Below are 13,693 nucleotides of genomic sequence, written 5' to 3' on the forward strand. Positions count from 1 at the left end.
AGGCAGAGCACCTCGCTGGCCTTGTTCAAGAGAAATCTTGACCAATGGATGGGAGATCGCAGATATACCCCAGGGATTACCTCAGTGTCACTGCTCGACAGAGGCACAGAAAAATAATGGGTATAGTTCCCCATACTAAAGGGGTGGCCTAAGCCACAAAACGATGGGCTAGGCTTGTAAATGCCCTCGGGCAGATAGCCTAGTATGAACCTATGAACCTATGAACCTATATGTAAAGTAAGTCTTTTTGCCTTAGTTATTTATGTTCATTAAAAAGAAGTTATGTCTTACCATAATGTTCTATCTGTGTTGTCTATCTTCTTTCATTCATCACTGATGGGTTCAGTTCCGAGTCCTCGGAACCGAGTTGGCCTTTTTACCAAGCTCACGCCAGTCAAAAAGCTCTCGAGCTATAACTCTACCCAGAATGCCCTTCTCCCTGTTACCTCAGATTGAGTCTGCTAAAGAAAAAGAAGTAAAGCTGAAGCCACTTCTGTGCAAATACCCTAAGGCACCACTTAGACCCAAAGCATCCCCCAGGAGCCTTTGGTGGGGGAAGGAAGGTGGGATGTGATGAATGAAAGAAGATGAACAACACAGAAGGAACATTATGGTAAGACATAACTTCTTTATTTGACGTTGTTAATCCTCTTTCCATTCATCACTGATGGAACAGAATCCCAAGCTACCTTGAGGTCCATGGGTGGCCCTTATGGAAAAACATTCCTGAGTACCATTGAGCCAAAGGCAGCTCTCCCTCTGGAGACTAAGTCCAATTTGTAATGATTGATAAAGGTATGAGGCTTAACACAAGTAGCTGCTGCGCAGATGTCATCCCTAGAAGCCCTGGAATGGAATGCTATAGATGTTGCTATAGATCTAGTGGAGTGAGCTTTAACTTTTGGCATAGATTCATTATTAAGGGAATAGGTGAAATGTATGCAGTCCCTTAGCCATCTTGATAATGTAACCTTGGAAACCTTGGAAACATTCTGGGCCCAGAAAAGGAGATGAAAAGCTGTTCAGATTTACGGGTAGGTTTGCTCCTGTCTAGGTAAAATCTCAATTGTCTATGTATGTCTAAGGAGTGAAGGCAATGCTCTCCTCTATTGGCAAAATTTGGAAAGAACACTGGTAGGTCAATGGTCTGGTTAATGGAGAATTCAGAAACAACTTTGGGAAGAAAGGATGGATTTGTCCGAAGTGAAACTCTGCCTTTATGAAAAAACAGATAGAGCCTCTTGATACACAATGCCTGCAGCTCTGAGACTCTTCAACAGAGGTAATGGCTACCAAGAACAAGGATTTATAAGGCAAAAACGTCAGGTCACATTTTACAGCAGGTTCAAAAGGTTTTTGAGTCAAAGAATGGAGGACTAAAGTGAGATTCCATGGTTCCACGGGCTGTCTGACAGGAGGCCTGATATGAGAGGTCCCCTTGAGGAAAGCCTTGCAAAGGTGTAATGAGATAAGATGGGTACCAGCTATAGCATTGTGGAAATTGGAGATTGCCGCCAGATGTACTCATACAGTAGAGGCAGAGGCTCCATTATCAAAAACCTTAGCCAAGTATTGAAGCACTGCAGTAACTGGAGCTGAATATGGGTCTAGCATGTTATCCTTGGACCAAATGGAGAACCTTTTCCATTTATCCTGATATAGTCTTCTGGTGGATGGTTTGTGAGAGGCCAGAATGATGTCTCAAACAGGCGAGGAGAGATTAGCTTGCCTGGTGACTTGTGGAAGTGGAGAAACCAAGCTGTCAGCTTGAGACTGGAGAGATTCGGGTGACTCAACCCTTAAGGGTGAGTAATCAGATCTGGTAGAGAGTCCAGAATCCATGGCGGGTATACTAGGTGAGGCCAAAGGAAGGGAAATCAAACTTGTCGAAGCCAGAATGGGGCTATGTGGATCACCTTGCATCTCAACCAAAGAGCTTTCTTTAGAAATTGTGGAATCAGAGGAATGGGAGGATAAGCGTAGAGAAGTCCCGTGGGCAAATCGTGGATCAGAGCATCCCTCAGTGACTCCCCTTCTGGGGGAAGTAGGGCGAAATAGCTGCTGCATCTGGTGCTTGATGGGGAGGCGAAAAGATCACAACAAGGCTTGCCCCAGTGGCTGAAGATTACTGACGCCACCTCGGGGTTGAGGGACCACTCGTGAGACATTAAGATGCACCTGCTCAGTTTGTCCACAATCACGTTATAGCTCCCTGGGATATGGGTTGCTATCAGAAAGCAGTTGGAAGCTATCGCCCACTGCCAAATTCTCATGGCTTCACGACATAGGGGGTAGGGCTTGGTTCTTCCTTGCTTGTTGATATACCAGACCACTGACATATTGTCTGATTGAATCACAATTGTCTAGGAAGGGAGAGCCAAATGTAAAGACTGCAATGCTAACAGCTCAGCTCTCTGTTCCAGAACACTGATATGCAGGTGGGCCTCTGAGGTGGACCATGTGCCTTGGACAGTCTTTTCCTGGAAATGGCCCCCGCACCTGATCAGGGAAGCATCCATTGTCACAATGGCTGAGGGCTGAGGGGATTGAAATGGACAACTCCAAAGTTCTTCTTCTGGCCTCATCCACCAAAGCAGGTCTTGTTTACAGAAGTTGGTTATTTGAATCTTATAACCGAGGGGATGTTATTTTGGGAACCATTGACATAGAAGGAGCCATTGCAGAATCCGTATATGTAGCTTTGCTAGAGGCACTATTGGGATTGATGCTGCCATAAAACCTAGGGCCTGAAGAACTTCCCTTGCAGAGACTCTTGTTTGAGACAGTATCACTCGGAGGTGAAGCCTCAATCGATGTAGTCTGTGAATTGGGAGTGATATTAGGCAGGACTGAGCACTGAACACTCCTTCAATGAACTCTATGTGTTGTGTAGGGACAAGGTTTGATTTCTCCCAATGTATCATTATTCCCAACAATTTTGCCAGAGAGAGAGTATAATGCAGTGCTGTTACCAGAAGATGCTCGGTGGGGGTGGTAAGGAGCCAGTCATCCAGATATGGAAACACTCGGAATCCATTTAGTTTCAAGTGAGCTGTTACCACTGCCATACTGCCATGCATTTTGTGAACACTCTGAGGGCTGTAGAGAGACCAAATGACAAGGCATGGAATTGATAATGACTGGCTCCTAGCCAGAAGTGAAGCAGACTCATGGAGCATTTGTCCATCTTGATGTGGTAATTGGCATCCCGGAGATCTATCAAGCACATCCAAATGCCTTCTCTTAAAAAGGAGAGAATGGACTGAACCATGACCATTCAGAATTTGGCTTGGGTGACAGACTTGTTTAAGCTGCTGAGATCTAAAATGGGTCTCCGGTCCCCTGTCTTTTTTGGCGCCAAAAAAAGATCTCGAGTAAAATCTGGATCCACGTTGGTCTGGTGGGACTGGTTGGATGACTCTTTTTTGAGACAGCTTTATAATCTCTGAAGCTGCTTCTTCCCTTTGACCAAGTGGAACGTTGGGAAGTTTTCTTGGAAAATTTGGCTGACAAGAAAGAGGAATGGTGTAACCTCTGGTGATGATACTCTGCACCCAACTGTCGGTGGTGATAGATTGCCAGGCAGCTTGGTGCAGAGAGAAATGACCCCCGAATGCTTACAGAGGAAAGCAATCTGGCTGCTCCTTAGGAGCGCTGATAAGGCTGTCCAGAAAAAAAGTCCCTGGAGCCTTGGTTACAATGACTCCCTCTGCCTCTATAGGGGCATCTTCCAAAATTGTTACCCCCCTCTGCCTCTGAGGGTATCATCACCACGTGCGGTATGGAAAGGACCCCGAGATTTCTTATGCCACATTTTTCCTCTCCTCTGATTCCTGGAGAAGGTATGCTGAGGGTTGGAAAAATGTAGGCCTGCAGCAGACAGGGTCTTTCCCTCTTACTCACACCTGGCTAGCATGTCCTTAACTTTGGAGCCGAATAGGGACTAAGCTTCGATGGGAGCATTCAGAAAGGAAGACTTGAAGGGATCCATAAGGTCACACATGTACATCTAGGCATGAAGCTTCATAATGCCCGAACCCGCTACCCTAGCCGCCCCTTCAGTCGCATATGATAGCAACCTCATGGACGAGTTGGATATTGATTCCAGAGTTGCAAGCTGTGAGCCCACTTTGTCCCTGACCTCATCAGACAACTGTCCTGTGAGCGCCCCAGAGAGTTCAGAGGTCAAGTCCCTCTGGAGCCTCATAAAATGTGCCAAATAATTCACAGACTGAATAGCAAAGGTTCTTGATGCAAAAACATGCTTTCCAAGTCTGTCCACCACCTAGTACTCCCTGTTGGAAAGGTGGACAGTGGGACTTTTCTCAGCCAAGTCTTTTTTCATGACTGCTACCACCACCATGGCATCTACTGGTAACCCTTTGAACCAATGCGGGTTCTCCTCAGCAGGGGAAAGAATTTTGTCTGGTCTCAGAGGGATCGCCTCAATGGAATCAGGGTTCTTTCAAGCATGCTGCACGATGAGCAGGATGAAGTCGTCAGCAGGCAGGGTCACCCAAGAGGTAGAAGGCCAGGTGCGAAAAGCCTGCAGGAACACGGACTCCTCAGACAAAGGGTTGGAGAGCTGCCAGTCACTTCACTGCTTTAACATTTTCAGGATGTCTCACAAGGAGACATCATCAGGAGGTGACCGTGTGGACCCTTCACCATCATCATAATCCATGCCTTCCATTAAGGACTCTTCAGGCGAGTCCATTCGCTTCCTCTTGCATGTCTTCTTTCGAGGGGGCTCCTCGGTGGGGGTCTCTAAGGAGGACTCGGAAGAGCGGGTACCCTGAACAGGGGTGTCCTGTAGCTTCTCTGCCCGGTGACCCGGGGGGTGGTCTGTGACAGCCGGTTCAGTGGGAACTGATGACCTAAAGGACAAACTCGGAGCCAGAGTGAGATGCACTGTTGGCACCGAGGTGATGAGTTCCAAGAAGGATGTCGGAGCAGAAGGCTTCGGAACCATGATGGTCAAAAGAGGAGTGTAGGATGGAGTCCGTGGATAAGACAACCAAAGTCCTGCAGGTGGATGGGTCTTAGAATGTGAAGGGATCCCCCTAGCTAACAACAGCTGGTCTACAAGATGCACCACGTCATGTTCCGACAGGCTCCTAGTGGATCGAGTGGATATTCCGGACAGGGAGTCAGGATGTTTGATGAAGAGGCTATATGCTTGGCCCAGAAATGGATCTATGAAGGAGAGTATCAGGTCCATGGGGCAAGGTCTGCTGGCACCAAAGTCTCTAGTTTCGAGACCAGAAGTAAAGGGGTTAAATCTATTGATGTCAGTACAAAGCTCGGTGCCAAAGTGGCACTCAAAGCCGAGACTGTCAGTTCAAAAATGGAAGCTAATGGAGTAGTCGAAGGTGTGCCCTGACATGAAGTGGCCACAGGTGCTGAAGTTGAAATAGGTGTAGTAAGGTCTATGACTGGTGCCAGCGGCAGTTCCACTGCCAAAACAGGTGCCAGTATCAAAGGTTTTGAGATGGTCAGAAAAAAGGAAGACAGAGCCATAGAGGTAGATTTATGCTCCAAAGATAACTTTGGGACCTTTGATTTCCCAGGCTTGCTCTGATTACCCAGTGGTGAAGAAGGAATAGAGTGGGATCTCATTTTTCCCTTAGTAGGAGGGGTTGAGACCTCCATCGTAGAAATGGCCTCTGAGAAGGGAGACTTGAGTAACCCTTTCACAATAAGTTTATTTTTGCACTCATTAAGAGTGCGTTGACTGAAACTCTGACAAATGTCACACGAAGGCTGCACTGAAAGGCGGGGCACTCCCAAACAGTATACACAGTCATCATGAGAATAACTATTAAGTATCTTGCCCTTACATGAAGTATAATGCTTAAAGCCTGAAGTATTCTTCTTATCCGACATCTTGATAGAAAAGACACCACAGACAAACTGTATAAACCAATTAGAATAAAGTCAACTCCATTCAAACAATCAGAAAAAATAACAATACACTGCTATGTAGAGGAAATACCTGAACAAAAAGTCAAGCTAAAAGTTAAACAGGAGAATACCAATTATGGTATTGAAGAAATACCAAAAGGGTAAGGGAGGAAAGGCCATACCACCAATGGTACTTGAAAGATTATCAATGGTAACAATGGGTACAGATGAAAAAACAAGGTTAGACAGAAGAAAAGACACTAGAAATACTAATCGCTTAATAAAATACGAAGATATCCAAAAATCTTTACACAAATATCAAAAAAGTTCCACTTAGCTGAGAGCTCGGCTGAAACGTGGCTTTACGGCTAAGTGGCAAACAAGATCTGAGGTAACAGGGAGTAGGGTATTCTGGGTAGAGACTTAGCTCGAGAGTTTTTTGGCTGATGCAAGCTTGGTAAAAAGGCCAACTTGGTTCTGAGGGCTCAGAACCGAACCCATCAGTGATGAATGGAAAGAAGATTAACAACATCAGATATATAATTTCCACACATTTAAAAGATGAAGAAAACAAGACATAAAAGAGGCAAGAAAATAAATTAAAATACATATCAAAATAAATAATGTCAATAAAACTATAAGAAAAATACTTAAAACAAACTGATTCCAAAACACTTGCTCTCAGTATAAGAGAAAAAAATCTGAAGACAGCTGGATATAGCAAACTGAATCCCATACTTCCATCTCAACATCAATTGATAACTCCAAAACTCTTGCTCTTTGTGTAAGTGACTTAGTCCAGTAAGAACCTCTATGTCAAAATTATGATCCTGTGATGGAGAGGAACCTTTAATGGGCCATCTCAGAAGAAATATCCATCTTAGAAAGGCTATGCAAACTATATGGGAAGCTAAAGAAATGGAACTGAAGCCTTGGTGAAAATTAGAAATGGCTGCCAAATGAACCTTGATAGTGGAGTAGATCCAGAGGCAAACAAGGCTTCTAGAAATTGAAGGATAGAAGGAAGAAGAGCCAAGATGGGGTTCAGTCCTTGCCATACTGCCACACTGAAAATCTTTTCAATTTACTCTAGTAGATCTTTTTGATGGAGTACTTTTTGGAAGCTAAGAAGAGCTGTATGACCGTGAAAGAAAAGAAAGAGTTGCTGACCATTGCTGGAATTGGAGAAGCCATATGGTTAATTTCAGAAAGGAAATGTGCATGTGAGGCTTGCCAGATAGCTGGGACAAGAACTCTGGACAGGTGCCTAGCAGCCATGGCTGTTTTATGAGGTGAGGCCACAGCATGGGGAACCAAATTTGCCTGAGCCAAAAAGGGGTAATGAGGAAAACTGAGGCCTTGTGCAGGGTTGCCTCCTATAGGAACTTTGTCATGAGAGGAAGAAGAGGTAAGTATTTGCTAAATTTGATATTTGTTGGGAATGAGAATATGTTACAGCAAAGCTAGGACCAGTCGTGAAAAATCTGCTGTGCTGGTGAACTCGGGTCTATATTAGAACACCGAACATTCAAAATTTCAAGTGTTCTAATATCGAACCCTATGAATCGAAAATTTAAAACATCGAACATTCAGAACAGCAAATTTTTTCCTAGGGAAAAAATTTGCTGTTCCAAAACACATACACACAACACAAGCACATCAAACAACCAGCAATTCACACACATACACCTAAACTCTTACACCTAACCCTACACTAAACTATACATACACCACTAACTATCCACTTACCTTAACCCAAACCCTAAACCTAAGGTCCATCACTATCACACAGTCACCTTACCTGCGCCCTAATCCTAACTCACCTACCCCGCCCTAACCCTCACGTCCACACAATCGCACACTTACCTGACCCTCGCCCTAACCCTAACTCACCTACCCCGCCCTAACCCTCACGTCCTCACAATCGCACACTTACCTGACCTGCGCCCTAACCCTAACTCACCTAACCCGCTCTAACCCTCACGTCCACACAATTGCACACTTATCTGAACCCGACCCATATCTTTCTACCACAGCGCTGAAAATACCGAAGCAACAGAAACAGACAACCGAATTCTTTCCCTAGGAAAAAATTCTGTTTTCTGTTTCTTCGATATTTTCAGCATTCGCTGAAAATGGGTCGATATTAGAACACTCAAAATTTTGAACGTTTGGTGTTCTAATATAAACCCGGTGAACTCATACCACTTATGAGGCGTCAACATACAACGGCTGAGCTGGTCCAATAACAGGTTGGTTTGACCTGGAATGTGCCATGCAATTAGAAATTGCTGTAAAGACTTTGCTCACTGCCATACCATCATGTCTTCTTAGCAGAGCAGGTATGATTGGGTTGCCTTTTGCTTGTTCATGCCCCACACTACCATACCCTGGGGAAATAAGTTGCATAGAGCCTGCAATGGTAGGAGAATCACTGTCATCTCCAGGCCACTGATAAAAAGATAAGACTCTTGCTAAAATGACATCATTTGGACTATTTTCCTTTCAAAATGCTTCCCTTTCTCAGACAGGGAAGCATCTGTAGTTGCTGTGTCAGTTGAAAGCGGTAGCGGTAATTAAGGACTCATTCATAAGACAGAAAAGGTCACTTAAGGTTAATCACTTGTTAACTGAGGGGGTGGAGCTAGGAACTAAAATTTCTATTTAAGGAGTAAACTAAAACATTTCAGAGCTTTACCAGAAAGGCTCATCCAGACTCTGCTACACTTTGCTGTGAAGGAAAGGTTAGTTTGCTGTTATTTTTTGTATTTCTGTATTGCCTTTCTATATTTTGAATACTGTAGTTTGTTTTCTTTACCTTGTGTTTTGCTTGCATTCTGTTTAACAGCATATTAAAACTTCAAAAGAGACCACAGCTCTCTCTGTTCTGAGTCAGGCAGAAATAAGAACTGATTAATTAAGGACTCATTCATAAGACAGAAAAGGTCACTTAAGGTTAATCACTTGTTAACAGAGGGGTGGAGCTAGGAACTAAAATTTCTATTTAAGGAGTAAACTAAAACATTTCAGAGCTTTACCAGAAAGGCTCATCCAGACTCTGCTACACTTTGCTGTGAAGGAAAGGTTAGTTTGCTGTTATTTTTGTATTTCTGTATTGCCTTTCTATATTTTGAATACTGTAGTTTGTTTTCTTTACCTTGTGTTTTGCTTGCATTCTGTTTAACAGCATATTAAAACTTCAAAAGAGACCACAGCTCTCTGTTCTGAGTCAGGCAGAAATAAGAACTGATTAATTAAGGACTCATTCATAAGACAGAAAAGGTCACTTAAGGTTAATCACTTGTTAACAGAGGGGTGGAGCTAGGAACTAAAATTTCTATTTAAGGAGTAAACTAAAACATTTCAGAGCTTTACCAGAAAGGCTCATCCAGACTCTGCTACACTTTGCTGTGAAGGAAAGGTTAGTTTGCTGTTATTTTTGTATTTCTGTATTGCCTTTCTATATTTTGAATACTGTAGTTTGTTTTCTTTACCTTGTGTTTTGCTTGCATTCTGTTTAACAGCATATTAAAACTTCAAAAGAGACCACAGCTCTCTCTGTTCTGAGTCAGGCAGAAATAAGAACTGATTAATTAAGGACTCATTCATAAGACAGAAAAGGTCACTTAAGGTTAATCACTTGTTAACAGAGGGGTGGAGCTAGGAACTAAAATTTCTATTTAAGGAGTAAACTAAAACATTTCAGAGCTTTACCAGAAAGGCTCATCCAGACTCTGCTACACTTTGCTGTGAAGGAAAGGTTAGTTTGCTGTTATTTTTGTATTTCTGTATTGCCTTTCTATATTTTGAATACTGTAGTTTGTTTTCTTTACCTTGTGTTTTGCTTGCATTCTGTTTAACAGCATATTAAAACTTCAAAAGAGACCACAGCTCTCTGTTCTGAGTCAGGCAGAAATAAGAACTGATTAATTAAGGACTCATTCATAAGACAGAAAAGGTCACTTAAGGTTAATCACTTGTTAACAGAGGCGGTGGAGCTAGGAACTAAAATTTCTATTTAAGGAGTAAACTAAAACATTTCAGAGCTTTACCAGAAAGGCTCATCCAGACTCTGCTACACTTTGCTGTGAAGGAAAGGTTAGTTTGCTGTTATTTTTGTATTTCTGTATTGCCTTTCTATATTTTGAATACTGTAGTTTGTTTTCTTTACCTTGTGTTTTGCTTGCATTCTGTTTAACAGCATATTAAAACTTCAGAAGAGACCACAGCTCTCTCTGTTCTGAGTCAGGCAGAAATAAGAACTGATTAATTAAGGACTCATTCATAAGACAGAAAAGGTCACTTAAGGTTAATCACTTGTTAACAGAGGGGTGGAGCTAGGAACTAAAATTTCTATTTAAGGAGTAAACTAAAACATTTCAGAGCTTTACCAGAAAGGCTCATCCAGACTCTGCTACACTTTGCTGTGAAGGAAAGGTTAGTTTGCTGTTATTTTTTGTATTTCTGTATTGCCTTTCTATATTTTGAATACTGTAGTTTGTTTTCTTTACCTTGTGTTTTGCTTGCATTCTGTTTAACAGCATATTAAAACTTCAAAAGAGACCACAGCTCTCTGTTCTGAGTCAGGCAGAATTTTTCCTCCCTCCCACCCATTTAAGTTGTCTTGTTAAATACCACTGTCTTTCTAGTTGCCCGCCTCTTATGTTAATCTGACCATATATCTCATTTCTCTCTACTTTCACTGGCTTATGTGAGTAATCACAAAACCATCACTTTTGAAATCCCACCCTTCAATTATTTAAATTTATTGGCCATCCTACAGTATTTCATAGTACCAAAATACAAAAGTAACCACCCCTTTCAGTCCATCTTGCTGTTTTAAAAATAGTAACTCTCCACTAAACCTTAACTTTTAAACAGGTAAAACTCAAGTTACCTACTTTCATATCTAACTTCTCTAGTGCACACTGCAGAGTGCATTCTTTTCAATCTTACCTTTAAGCATCCCTGTTACTAGCACTTTCTCTAATACCTAAAAGATCATCTCTACTTGACTCCAAGTAGACTTTTCTCTATCTGTTAAACCTAGCACTTGCTCCTACAGTACTTATTACCTTGATACGGCACTCTTATAGATAGCACCCCAAAAGGCAAACCCCATTTCTCGGTCACTCACGCCCCGGAATCTCTTTTAAAGTTTTTTGTCTAGTCCTTCTAGCATGTCGAGGGATCAGTTGCTAGTGTCCTCTCCTGCTCAGCTGGTGAACCTGGGAATATTGAGGCAATGTTACAATTGCCTCATGTACACAGACAACCCTCTCCTCCTCCCACAAAACACAAATACATGCGAGAGATGCAACTATACGGCCAAACTGGAGGCTGAGCTCTCTCAACATAGGACTGGCAAGACCAGTCAGGAGGAGAAGGTTACCACACACACTATAGACCCAGTCTCACATAGTACCATCACAACCTCAAATCATACACATAAACACACAAAGACATACTCGGCTCTGATCAAAAATCTACCAAAACAGCAGAGGCCACCAAAGCAGACACCCAAACAACCACCACCTCAGAACACAACACCTGCAACACATAGACCTCACAGTCAGAGTGTCAAACAGTCACAGCCCTTAAGGCCAAACACAATGCCAGACACACTAGTCATTGGTGACTCCATAGTCAGACACACTGACGCCCCGCCACCAGACTGAGTAAGGAGAAGGTCACAGTAAGCTGCCTGTCGGGCGCTAGAATCCGCCACATAACGCAAGCACTCAGGTCTCTCAACAGCAGGTACAAATATGACTCAGTCATTGTCCACGCTGGTGTAAACGACCTGAGACGCACTCCTTGGACTACATGAAAAGAGACATTGAGGAGCTCTCTGATTATGTAGCCCAGGCAGGTATGACCCTGACCTTGAGCAGTATCCTACCTTCACCAAGAATGATGCCACAATACAGAGATAAGATGATCAGCTTTAACAATTGGCTTAAACTCTGGTGTCATTCAAAGGGGATCCAATGTCTGTCTGCCTGGGATGACATGCTGGACAAGCCACGCTGTTCCGCAAGGGACGGCTTGCACCTGTCACCCCTGGGATTCCGGATATTGGCAAAGGCTCTTGCCACCCCCATAGTGCCTTTTTTAGGCAAGGCTCAAATTCTAAACCTAACACCCTAGAACACAAAAAAGGAAAAAAACTAAGGGTAATGCTGCTCAATGCCAGAAGTCTAAATCTCAAAATGCACGCACTCGAGGCCCTTCTCAGTATGGAGAACATCGATGTCTGTGCAGTGACAGAAACCTGGTTCAAGGCTCCTGAGAGCACCCCAGCACTATCAGGTTTTACCTCTTATCATGCTCCGGCCCCAAAATCCGGACAATACCAAGAAAGGAGGGGTATCCATATTCATCAAAGACATCCACACCTCAAGACTGGAGGCAACGCACGATGCATCGGAGACCATCCAGGTGCAATTAACCATAGGCAAGACTGCTCTGCAAATTGTAGCATGTTACAGGCCACCCTCACAAACTCAGGAACCTCACATGGCCTTCCTGAAAACACTAGAGGGGATAAATGTATCACCAAACACCATCATACTAGGTGACTTCAATTACCCTAATATAGACTGGGAACACTACTCGAGCCCAAACACCCTAGCCCAAAAGTTCCTGGAATTCATAAACTCAAATGCCATGGAACAACTAGTCACCATCCCCACAAGAGAAGAAAACATACTTGATCTCATCATCACGAACATGGGAGCACAATGTTCAACACCGGAAGTATACCCCTCACTGGTGAGATCAGATCACAAACTAATCTCGCTGGAGGTCCTCATCCCACCCCCACCTGAAATAAAAAAGACCACAGTAAAGAACTTCTCGAAAGCCGACTTCACACTTCTAAAGACTAGTGTGGTCTCCTTTAAGGCCCCCGAGCCGACGGAAAACAGTACTCAAGCCGCTGAATCACTTACAAATGCCTTCTACCAGCACCTGCAGGACTGCATGGATAAGGCAATCCCAAGCAAAACAAAGACTCTTTGTACCAAAGGCAAGCGTCCACTCTGGTGGACCCCAGCCATAAACAAACTCTACAACAAAAGGAGGAAGCTACTACAAGATAGAGCAAAAATCTTAAAAGGTAAGACACCCTTGATCACTATAAGTAAAAAACTAAGAGCTCTCATAAAATCATCCAAAGCAAATTTTGAGAGAAAAATAGCTAAAGACTCAAAAGACAATCATAAGGCCTTCTTTAGCTATGTTAGAAACCTGGGAGGAAACTCCCAGATATGCTCAGAACTAGTTCAAAATGATGTGAAGATTACTGATCCTACAGACATTGCCAACATACTGGCTGACAGGTTCAGTGCAAACTTCTCCCCTCCCCCAAAAGGAGAGATATCTATACCAAGCGATTGCAGCCCCCAAACATCTCCAACGCCCAAGTGAGAACTGCTCTCTCCAAAGCAAAAACACAGCATCCATGGGACCTGATGGTGTCCCCGGCTGTGTGCTCCATGAACTCAACGAGGAATTAAACCCACAGCTAGGACAGCTGTTTAATCATAGTCTTACCTCTGGATACATACCCAGGAGTGGCGCACTGCAACTGTGGTCCCACTTCACAAAGGCGGTGCCTCCACCGACCCTGGAAATTACCGCCCATTAGCTTGACAAGCCTTATCTGCAAAGCCATGGAGAGGATCATAATGGACCTCATAAATAAAGACATAGGAATTTGCAGACTTTGGATCCATCCCAGTTTGGCTTTGTCAAAGGCAGATCATGCCTTCTAAACTTGGTTGAC

The sequence above is a fragment of the Protopterus annectens genome, chromosome 4.part0, assembly GCF_019279795.1.
Source record: "Protopterus annectens isolate FY-2018-M chromosome 4.part0, PAN1.0, whole genome shotgun sequence".
NCBI lineage: Eukaryota > Metazoa > Chordata > Ceratodontiformes > Protopteridae > Protopterus > Protopterus annectens.